At 35.8% G+C, this 12,055-nt stretch overlaps 1 protein-coding gene across 3 annotated transcripts in view; it reads left to right on the top strand.

Moving 5' to 3' along the window:
- The first annotated feature begins 9,532 nt into the window (after window positions 1-9,532).
- Window positions 9,533-12,055, top strand: part of per2 (period circadian clock 2) — a 49,757-nt gene continuing 47,234 nt past the window's right edge. For all 3 annotated transcript variants that reach the window (XM_030159839.1, XM_030159841.1, XM_030159840.1), the window contains exon 1: window positions 9,533-9,708. The gene's annotated coding sequence lies outside the window, so the exon portion shown is untranslated. The remainder of the gene's footprint in view (window positions 9,709-12,055) is intronic.

Genomic DNA, 12,055 nt, shown 5'->3' on the forward strand with positions numbered 1-12,055 from the left:
AAATTAACCCATGAAGACCCAAACAACCACTGGCAACCTAAATCATCTACCAATATAAAATGTTTAATAACTTCTGATCCATTAAATCCATCAATACATGTAATAATTGGTGTAAAATGCAGTTTGTCATCTTTTCACGGTCATCAGATATATTGACCCATTTGGATGTTCAGAAGCTCCATAGTCAACATGGAAATGCCGTCATCTTCAACAACATTTATTCACCAGTAAAACCCATCGAGTTGGATCAATGACAGTGGATGGACACACTGGGTTTAGGTTCAGTTAGTGATAAATTTAGTTGAAAAAGTCACATTTTCTTCATTTTTCTCTGTTTCTGATATTACGACAATTAACTTTAATCTGAGCTTTTATGAACATGTACATGATCCGTGAATTAAATTTTGGAAAATACCTGATATTTATTGAAGAAATGAAAAATACAGAGGATAATATTATAATAAATGGTGATAAATCACTTAAAAAAGGTGAAATAGAGAGAAAAATTCATTTGGGAACTGCTGGAAAAGTAATACTGGGTCTTTATGGTCTAATGAAACATCAAAACTAATAGAGAAAACACATTTCATTCAGTGTTGCCTCAGCTTTTGGTACAGCCGCACTGTCATCTGACTGAATCTCAAAAATAATTAATCATTTTAAATAAGATCTAAACACACTAAATCCATCCTATTATTCTAGTACTGAATAATTGCTCAAAAGGGATGAATTTGTCTCTTATAGGCTTATATGGACCGATGTATGAGGGTGCATCTGTGTGCCTGGTGGGGCTCCTTATGCAGGGCATGCAAACCCACTTTCTCACTGTATCTCTTTGCCTTGGCACAAGTTTCAACAGAATATCAATCAACGCGTCAAGGCTGGTTTCTTTCTGCCATCTGGTTTTCCGTTCCTTATATGGGGACTTGTTTTTCTCCGAAAGTCAGACAACACATTCTGTTCCATCTGTGGCCCATGGTAATATAAGAACAAACAAAAATATCATTCTAATTATGTTCTTTTCAGGTTTTGTTCCATTTGATGAAGAATCACAGTGTTTCAACCCTAAAATATAAAGACTTTTACCTTCTCTATAACCTGTTTGTTTATATCTTCCTCTCACCAGTTAGTCATTTCTTTGCAAAACTTTGATGAACTGCAAATGATGACATTTACAGGTTTTTGAAAATAAAACAAAATCTATTGTTCAGTAATTGATAACTGATAAATCTCTTTATTTATTGTTCTGATATTCGATGATGCAGTGCAAAAACAGATGGCAAGACAGCTTTAGAAATGTGTGAACGGAGGTCAGGATAATATGTGAGATATGTTAAATAACCACCTGCTCTTCAAGATGGAGATATGCACACCTGGTTAAATGCAAGATACACCTTTATTTTGGGGTCATGATCCACACCTCCTACATTACATGCAGCTCACGTTGTATCTATGTGGTTATTTTTACTACAGGAGTTAAAAGCATGAGGCTCTGCAGTTGCCAGTGTTGGCCCTTGGATTGCATTCAATAAAACTAATGTTTTCTGTGTGGAATCAACATGTTGACACGTGTTTCCTATGTGCTCCAGTTATTCATATAGCACAGACATACAGAGAAATTTATTCAAATTTCCATATTGCCCTATGTGTGAAAGTGTGATAACATGTCTGTATGTTGGGGTGATAAAACATACAGCCCACGGGCTAAAACCGGCCCGACAAAGGGTCCAATCCAGCCCATGGGATAAATTTATGAAATGCAGAAATTACACTGGAGATATTAACAATAACAATTAAGGGTGTCAAAATCATTTTAGTTCAGGGGCCACATACAGCCCAATTTTAATCTCAAGTGGGTCGGACCAGTAAAATACTCTCTTGATAATCAATAAATAATGACAACTCCATTTTTTTTTTTGTGTAAAAAAGAAAAATTACATGAAAATGTTTACATACACAAACTATCTTTTCATCAAAACTGTGAATAACCTGAACATATATGAACAACCTGAAATGTCTCAAGAGAAGTATGTGCAATTAAAAAATATATATATATTATGCCTGTTGCTAAATGTTTTGCATCTTTGTAGGTCAAATATGATCTGTAAGTTGTAATTCACGTGCGTAAATGAGAAGCTGAGGCACAATATAGTTAAAATTACACTTTTTTTTTTTTTTCAGAAATTTGACGTTGTTCATGTTATCTGCATTTTTTAAAGGATGGTCTGTATATGTAAATATTTTTACAATTTAACTGTACTTTTTTTTTCACTCAAAAACAGAGACAGAACTCCAGAGTTGACATTATTTATAGGTTATTATTTTCTTACTTTACAGGTCTGTCCCACTTGATATCATATTGACCTGAATGTGGAGCCTAAACTATAATAAGTTTGACACCCCTGCTGTATGTGATGGTGATGTCTGGGGTGTATCTTTTGTGCAGTGTGAACAAGCCTAAATACTCTTCTAACTCCAAGATGAGTGGGTTTCAGTAAAAGATGGATGAAGCTTTGAGCTGCTTTGAGCTCCAGGTTGATGATGTGTGCAAGAAAGCACATCAGCACATGTATTTTTACCAGTAACTCTGTAGTTTTAATGTTGGCACTGTTTTTACGAAAATGTTCTTATTTTATTAAATTTGCTCTTACCTTTTCTTTTATCTGTGGACACAGCTCACTTCCTGTCAAACAGAAAAAATCGCTTGCAGGATATTGTGAAGGTGTGCAGAAAAATTGCTGGCACACCTCTAAACAATCTACACCACCAAGTCCTTGAAGAAACCTGTTTGATCCTGACTGATCCAAGAACTTCCCCTGTGGTGTGAATGTTTGTTGTTTCAGGATGCAGATACAGTCTACTACTGTGCAGAACAAACAGGTTCAGAAAGTCATTTATTCCTACTGCTAAAATGTACTCAAACTGAAGAAAATGTACTGTGTGTCAGATAACATTCGCTCCCTCTCTAAAAAGAGTAAAAGTTACTCTTTGGGTAGAGCTTTCCAAACTCAACATGAGCTAAATTTCCTCTATGAGGAAAATACTTCTAGCTCAGTAATTTTTCCTGTGTATCAGCTTGGTAAATGTGTCATTTGGAATGGTGTTGATTTGTTGGTTGATGTTGTTTGTTTGTATATTTATTTATTTCCTGCTGCCTGTAAATCAAATTGCCACACAGATATAGTAAGGATATCTTGAACCTTGAACAAAGATTGCTGCTGTAGATTTTTCAGAGATGCCAGGGGTGGACACTGACTTTTATGTGTATCATTAAAAGCAGATGGAGCTGAAATCAGGAGAAAAAAATGCCAGAATTTATAAATACACATCTTCCTTCAGCAGCTGTCATCTTGGTCAAAAACAAAAAAATTCAGTAAGTACAGATGAAAGTGGCTGCCCTTTTCCAAACGTCCAAGTGAAGTAGAATCACACCCAAGATGCATTTGATGGATTCTGATTAGTAACTGGTTGTTACAGCTGTCAATCACTTATTTAACCATCCTACCTGTGTGAAAAGGTCTGTAATGTAACCAAATCTGAGTGACTCAGAGTTATTTTTCTACAGCATGAAAATGCAGGCAAGTAGTCGATGCAGAAGTCTTGCTTTGTCTCAGACTACTTGAAATGCAATACGCTGAGATGGTAATGATAGTCATTTTACCCCATGGTGCTCAAACGCTATCAAGCACAGCAGCTTTAACATTTAACATCTGACATTACAGTACAACATTCCTCTGCAGGCTCAAAAAAGTCTTCTCTTTGCAGCACTGTTTGTTTATACTTCCATAACCAAATAAGTCGACGTGCGTGGGCTGGATATTGAAATTGTGCCAATAGAAAAATATCTTCATGTCCATCTGAACAACAAGATGGATTGGTGCCTGAACACAGATGTACTCTATCGAAAAAGGACAGAGTTTGTTTTTTTTTATGTTTTTCTAAGGAAGTTCAGTTTGCTGTTCTATGGTGTAGTCCGCCTCAAGCTAAACGACACAGGATGGCTGGACAAACTGGTAAAGAATGTTAGTTCAGTGTCTGGAGAGCAGGTGGATGTACTGAAGACTGTGTTGGAGACTGAATAAGGTGGATTCTAACCAACCAGAGAAGCAGTGGATCCTTCATCCTCACTGCCATCAAACTATGCAATGACGTAGTCCAGTGTTTTTCAACCTTGGGGTCGGGACCCCACATGGGGTCACCTGGAATTCAAATGGGGTCATCTGAAATTTCTAGTAATTGCTAAAAATCTAAATAAACTTACTAATAAAAAATATATGGTTAGTTGACAGAAACAATCACAGTACATAAAAGACACGACAAACTCTGTGGCTGAAACTGAAACACTGTGGTTCTGTTTATCTGTCAAATGTTCATTGTGGTCGGTTTCAGATGCTGCAGCTCTTTCATAATTCATAGTTGGAGTTCTAGTTTGTTCAGTATTAATTGTCAGCCTTGGAAATCCAAGCTGGACTGACTGTACATATCCTGACCAAGGAAAATAAAATCCTCCCTTTGTGCAGTAATCTACACATGGCTTTACTTCCTCTGTCCACAATAATATACATTATATAGACTAAATGTCATTTAAAATTGACATTTATTTACAACACAGTATAGCAAACTATTACATGATCACAAACAAATTAATTTTAGAAAAAAAAAAATTCTCTGTTTTGAATGTCTGGGGTAGCCAGAAATTTGTGATGTTAAAATGGGGTCAGGAGCCAAAAAAGGTTGAGAAATACTGACATAGTCAATACAAATTAGACTGCAGACTAGACTGAACCATTACATGTTTAGTTTTTACTTTTTATTTTACTTTCTTTCCTTTTTTTAGCTGAGTCATTATGACTTTTCCTTGAGGATGTATATAGCTTATCTATACCTCTTATGTCTTTATAGCCTCCAGACAGATACACCTAAACAATTTGTCTACTGCATGTTATAAATCCTCCTGTGTATATGGGATCCCTGCAATTGACGCTCTATGGGACAATAAATCTTGTTCTAGAAGCTGCACTTTGCATGCCAGACTTGGCTCTGCTTCACCACCACACTCAGATACAAGAGATAACGCCACAATCACAAGTAATCATCTACAAGTATACACGCCACCACAGACAATGATTAAAATATGAATGTTTGCGCTAAAGTAACTGTTTTACTTTGTTTCTTAAGTAGTCGAATTATTGCTGGCATTGGAGGCAAACCTCTGTCTCCCCTAGGCAAGCTATGCATAAAATACCACTGACAAGCGTTTTTATCTACAACTGGGTCTACACACAGCCACTAGGGGGACGGGTTTGGCTTTCAGGCAAAGGAATCCAAAACAATCCAGTGGGAGCTGCAACTGTAAAATTTTCATAATTTTTTGGATAGGCTTGTGCATGATTTATTACTTGTTGTTTTTAAGAGGTGTTAATATACGGTACTTTAATATGAAAATATATTTACTTATACGGTATATCTTCAACTATAGACAGTATATATCATTGTAGTCTTGCACTAATATTGTTACATAATTCATACCATTGACAATTTGTTTCATATTCTGTGTGCTCTCTTTATAGATTTTTATTTTTTCTATAGATCTTTTACATTTTTATACTTATTGTAGATATAGAATTAGAGTGTGAGTGCTGTACTTGTTTTTACTGCTGCTAAACTGTATCTCACTAGGTTTTTACTAGACAATGAAATTAATACTTCTATTCTATTCTATTCTATTCTATTCTATTCTATTCTATATTTTCTACTGGCTGTTTAAATCTACAATTGCGTTATAAATTTTATTAAAAACAACAACAACAGCAACAGATAAAAACATGACATACAATGTCAATGTCAAATCATGTTTTTGTATTTGCAGTACATACAAAGAACATACTGAAATAGAACAGCATCATGGCCTCGACCTTGTGTCCTAGACCCACAGTGGGACTGCACTATGCATATTAGACATATTTCTATTATGACCAATTAAAAAACAATAAGATGCAGACTAAGTATAATATTCACATTATATCCATATAGAAATTCAATAAAAAATCACTTAAACATGAGCTATGCGTATTCTGTTCTTGGAATATTGATTGTTTATTGATTATTTTTTATCTGATATTCTTAATTTATATATGAACCAACTATTTGCTGAGAAATTTGGCTATTTTTTTTGTCATTAATTGGTGACCAGAAGCATCTAATGATTAAAATGTTTGATCCAGTAATCTTATCAATACATGTAAATGACTGGTGTAAAATGCAGTTTTTCATCTTTTCATGGTCATCGGATATGACCCATTTGGACGTTCAGTGGCTCCATAGTTACTGTGGAAACACTGCCATCTTCTACAACACTGATTCACCAGTAAAACCCATGGAGTTTGATCAGTGACAGTGGATGGACACACTTGGTTTATGTTCAGTAAATGATATATTTTGCTGAAAAGGTCACTTTTGTCTTCAGTTTTCATTCTGTGATGTAATAACCCTCAACTTTAATCTGAGTTTTTATGAACAATGACATGATCAGTAAATTAAATATCGGAAAATACCTGATGTTCACTGAATTAACACAAAATTCAGAGGATAATATCATAACAAATGGTGATAAATCACTTAACAAAAGTTAAATATTGAGAAAAAAAATATTTTGGAACTGCCACAGAAGTAGCACTGGGTCTTTATGGGTTAAACATAGCCCACTTCTTTATTAAACCTAAAGCAAACGTTTCATGTGTTTTACCCCACAAGAACATCATATTGTCACAGTGATCTATGTCTAAAGCTGCATGTTAAGATGAATATCAATACAACTAATATTATTACATAACTAAATATCATTAAGACCCAATGCTACTTTTGTGGCAGTTCCCAAATAAATTTTCCTCTGTATTTAACCTTTCTGAAGTGATTTATCTCCATTTACTGTTTAGTATCCAAAGCATTTTGCATTTTTTCAGTGGAAATCAGATATTTTCCTATATTTAATTCACACTGATCATGTAGATGTTCATAAAAGCTCAGATGTGAGTTGAGGGTTATTATATGAGAAACACAGAAAACTGAAGAAGTGACTTTTTGCACAGGTATCATTGAATGTTAAAACAAGTGTCTTCATCCACTGCCATTTGTCAAACTCCATGGGTTTTCCTGGTGAATCAATGTTGTAGAAGATGACAGTATTTCTGCTTTCACTGCAGAGCCTCTGAACGTCCAAATGGGTCGTATCTGATGACCATGAAAAGATGACAAACTGTATTTTACTTGTATTAGTTCAACATATTGATAGGTTTAGTGGTTCAGAAGTTATGAAATGTTTAAAATCAGCAGATGTTGTTGGTTGCCAGTGGCTGTTTGGGTCTTTGAGGGTTAAATCCCTATAGAAATTCAACATAACAGCTTTACAACATGAGCTACAGTATATTCTGTTCTTGAAATATTGATTGTTTAGTCATTATTTTTTCATCAGATATTCTTAATTCCTATGTTAATCTACTTTGAGAAGGTTGGCTTTTTGCTGTCATTCATTTAAACATATGTTGCTCACTTTTTTTTTTTTTTTTAACCCTTTCATGCATAGTGGTTACTACAGTGGACACCTATTCTCCAGCTGTTCTCTTGTATATTCATGGGTTTAGCTGTTTTAGTTCCATGTCCTCCTGAAACCCAGCAATGCATTTTTGTCCTCTGTAGGAGACAAAAGTTTAACAGTTACACTAAAAAAATGCTGTTCATTGTGAAGGACATTCCATAAAAAAATAAATACATGAAAATAATTTTTAAAATGTATCTGAAAAAACTGTTGCATTATGCAGTTTCCAATTAAGATGGCTGCTAAATGTAAAAAAAAATAAATAAAAAAAAAAAAGCTAAAAATATTCACTTTCCTGGGTCTCAGGAGGATATCAACCAACACAGTGGACGCTCATGCATAATCTACACTGACATTCAGACCATTAATGTGACTTTGCTGTTCTTGATAAACCTGATCTGCAGTAAGATATTTGAGTGGAAATCAACTGCTAATTTTCTCAAACAAAAAGTTTTCCTTTTGTTTTTTTGCGGATTATCTTCATAGTATTAGAATATGATAAAATGTGTGAAAACATGAGATTAGCTGCATTAAAAAAAAATACATATTTCATAGTTTTCACACGGTATATCACTTTATGATGATGGGTTTTAACCCTTTCATGCATGAATTATGAAAACCTTAATCAAGATTTTTTTTCCTGAGTGTTTTTATTCCTCTTTAGGCATGAAAAAAAAAAGTGATTTATTTATTTATTTATTTTTTTTAATCAACCTGTTTTTCATGGAGTTACAAAAATGTTCACTCAGCTATACCATGAATTTTATTCTTGAAGTAAAGAAACATGTATTTAAAACCCAATATCATAAAGTGATATGAAAACAGTGAAATGAAACCATGTTTAATGCAACTAATCTGATATTTTCTCACATTTTAACATATTCTAATACTAGTTATTACTCACTTCATGGAGATAATATGCAAAAAATAAATATTAACAATTGATTTCCACTCAAGAACCAATCAAGAACAGCAAAGTTACAATAATGGTATGAATTGCAGTTTATGACATGATGCATAAGTGTCCACTGTGTTGGCTGATATGGAACTAAAACAACAAAACCCATGAATATACAAGAGTAAAGCTGTAGAGTAACTGTCCACTGTAGTGATCACTGTGCATGAAAGGGTTAAATATAGGTTTCTTTGCTTCAAAAATCAAATGCATGCTGTCCAGCTGAGTGGACATTTTTGTAACTCTGTGAAAATAGATTCATTAAAAAAAATTCTATCGCATTGTTTTTTTCATGCTTAAATAGGAATAAAAACACTCAGGCAAAAAAATCTTGATTAAGGTTCTCATAATTCATGCATGTAAGGGTTAAAGAAGCAAAAATTGCCACATTTTTATGTCACAGGAACATCCTTGACGATTTTACAAGTCGAATCTATAAGAAATACTGATAATATTGTCACAGTGGTCTAACTATTTCAAAACTAAATTTCTATTGAATAATGAAAAAAAGTAAAAGAACTAGAATCATGTTGTGGTATTAATAGCACATTTTCCTGGGGTGTGCATATTTGGTGCTTAGGTTGATGACTGCGCACTGCTCGGTTCCACCACATTGTCCATGCACACACTTGTATAACCGTTTAGATAACAGCCGTCCGTGCGGAGCCGTTCTGAGCCAACCACCGACACTGCTTCATTCACCGGCAGTCGCGTCGTAGTGATTTGCTCTCGTAGCTCTCACGCCGGCTGAAGCCGTGGGTTTCCACGTGAAAGCGGCAACACCCTTACATAAAACGACAGGCAGCTCAGTGGACGACTCACTGCTTGGAGCGGCCTTTGTGGGGAGCGCGCCCACCGAGGCGGTCCGCTCCGATTGGTCCGAATGGAGATGACGTAAGCAGCAGTTTATCTCGACCAATGGGCTTACCTCTGAGGGCGGAATCAGGGGGAGGAGTTAGAAATGAGGTCACTGCCTACGCTGGGATCCGGGCTGAGTCCCGGCGAGTGTGGAAACCTGAACGGGAAAGTGGTGTGTCTGAACAGCGGAGGACCGGCGAAACAAGTGCGGCACCTTCATCGAAAACCTCGGCGTGACAACCCGTTAAAACAAGCTTTATTTCTCGGACACACCTTGAGCAGGAGGATATCATTTTGTGAGGTTGGTGGACTTTTCTCTTGCGCTCGCGCTCATGTGTTGTATTAGTGAGGATGAGGAGGTTTGGACAGTGGAGATAGCATATGTAGCTAGCTGTCACTGCTTTAAATGTTATGTAAAATAGGAGATAAACGTGAAACTGAAGTTGCGTAATTGTGTCAGTGAGAGTGAGGGTCAGTAGACTATCGTGGATTTACATAGGCACCAGCACTACCCACATGACAGGACGTAATGCCATCATCTGTGGAGAGAATGAAATGTTACCGACAACTTCAGCTTAAAGTCATATTTACAAAAGGAAAACAAATCATATTATAAAACAATGTAAATCAGAATGCGTCCTGTTGTCATACGGTCTGAAGTTGCGGCTCTGACATATGATGATGATGATGGTGGTAATGGTGATGAAGATGATGGGAATGTCACCGGCTCATGCGGTGCATTGTGGACGTGCTTTCTGGTGTCAAACTCCGGCTACCGCCTTACATAAAGAGTCTGCTGCAGGAGCACATGGCAGAAGTTCACATGCAGTATTTGCGAGATGTGATGTGAGTAAGAGACTTCAGTTCCCCCGGAAGGTACTGTGACCAGGCTGTGATGCTGCTGAGCGATGCTCCACTCACACTGTGGAAACCATTCGTCCCCACGGGATGCAGTACTTATAGGAAAAATATGATTCTTAGACAGAAAATAATGAATGAAAATGATAAAAAGATAGTAAATAGTGTGATATTCTTTAACCTTTAGTAGCCAGGCGAATCTTTATGCAGTGTTAGAATAGGCAGGGATGGGAAGGCACTTGCCATTATCAGAATTTAAGAGAGTTAAGAGTACTGAGCTTTATATAAGAAATGTACCCAGACTTTATATAAGTATCCTTTATTATTCAACACTGCACTGTCCCACAAGTCAGTGTATATATATAGTCATGTGACCTCATAGTCAAATGGAACAAATGCAAACTAATGGACTGCAGCAGCCTCATATGAAGGAAATAACCTGCAAAGTTTCCAATGAAGGAAATAACCTGCAAAGGTTCCATATAGTAATGAAAATATGAGGAAAATTTGGAATTTAACAAGATTAACACTGTGAACTAGGGGGCGCTAATAGGTAATCATTGGTTAATTCATTATTGTTAGGATTTTAGCCTACTGACAACTTATAGGAATTTAAGTCAGTCTATGTATTATTTAATTTTTGCGCTAAAACACAGCTTACGTTACATATTCCAGTTGCCAAGTTGGTTATGTTTTCATTTCCCTGTCTTTTACAGTCTGTCTGTCAGTATAGACTGTGCCAAAACTACCAATCAGAGTTTCATGAAAGTTAATAGAAGGCCAAAGTACAAATAAGTAAGATGTCATTACATTTTGGAGGGCAGCCAGACAAATAAGGTGGATATTGATTGTTTTTCTTGTCGTTTGTGCCTTGCTGGACTTATACAGTGCAATAAGTTTGCTGAAAGTTTCAGTTGCAAACTACTGACGGAACATAGGAAGGAGCAGCCAGCGGTAAACACTGAGGAGCGAAGAGAACAAAATGTACCCAGCAGTGATCCCCTTCAAAAAGTAGTTGATGACTGTTGTTGCTGTAGAATAATCACTGTCATTGCTGTTTTAATGGATTATTGCACTTTCAACTGGTATCAGGGCCACAATGAGTTATATTATTTATCACCCACTTCTACAATTTGCCTTTTGTGTGCAATTTATAACTAGTTTGTTACTTGTGGCTTACTTGCAGATACTTTAAAGCTCATTTTACACATGTTGAACTTCTTTGTCATAAGTTGAACAAGTTAGTGGCTGGTTACTGAGCTTCACTACTGATATGGCACAGACAGAATTGCTTAGAAATGATCAAGATCAGTTGTTTGCAGTGTGTGATACCACATTTTGATATATAAAGACTAAATCTCATCAGTATACGTGCATGCAGCATATCCAAGTGGCTTTTATACATTTTTGTTTGTGATATTAACTGAGTTAAGTCTTCCTTTTTATGATGTAAAACTGCTGACATTGCATAAAAATGTAAATGTGAATTGTAAGTTTATTTGTCATACTGAAAAAATGGGACTGAGAAAGTTTTTGAGAATACTAACTTACTTTTGGCACTTGAAAACAAACATCGCCAGATTAATTTTTGCTGACAGGATGTTTCACAAACTACCGGTATTGGCAGAAGTTTGTGGCTCTGATAGTGCCCAATGATATGACTGATGCAAAAATTATTATGTAAAACATTAAAATCGCAACTAGAATCATGCAGATTTTTTTGGGGGCTAGTTTTATGATTAGTTCCAGATGTATAGATACAATTAACTGTTGATTTAAGACAATGTTAG

The sequence above is a fragment of the Sphaeramia orbicularis genome, chromosome 17 (genome assembly GCF_902148855.1).
Source record: "Sphaeramia orbicularis chromosome 17, fSphaOr1.1, whole genome shotgun sequence".
NCBI lineage: Eukaryota > Metazoa > Chordata > Actinopteri > Kurtiformes > Apogonidae > Sphaeramia > Sphaeramia orbicularis.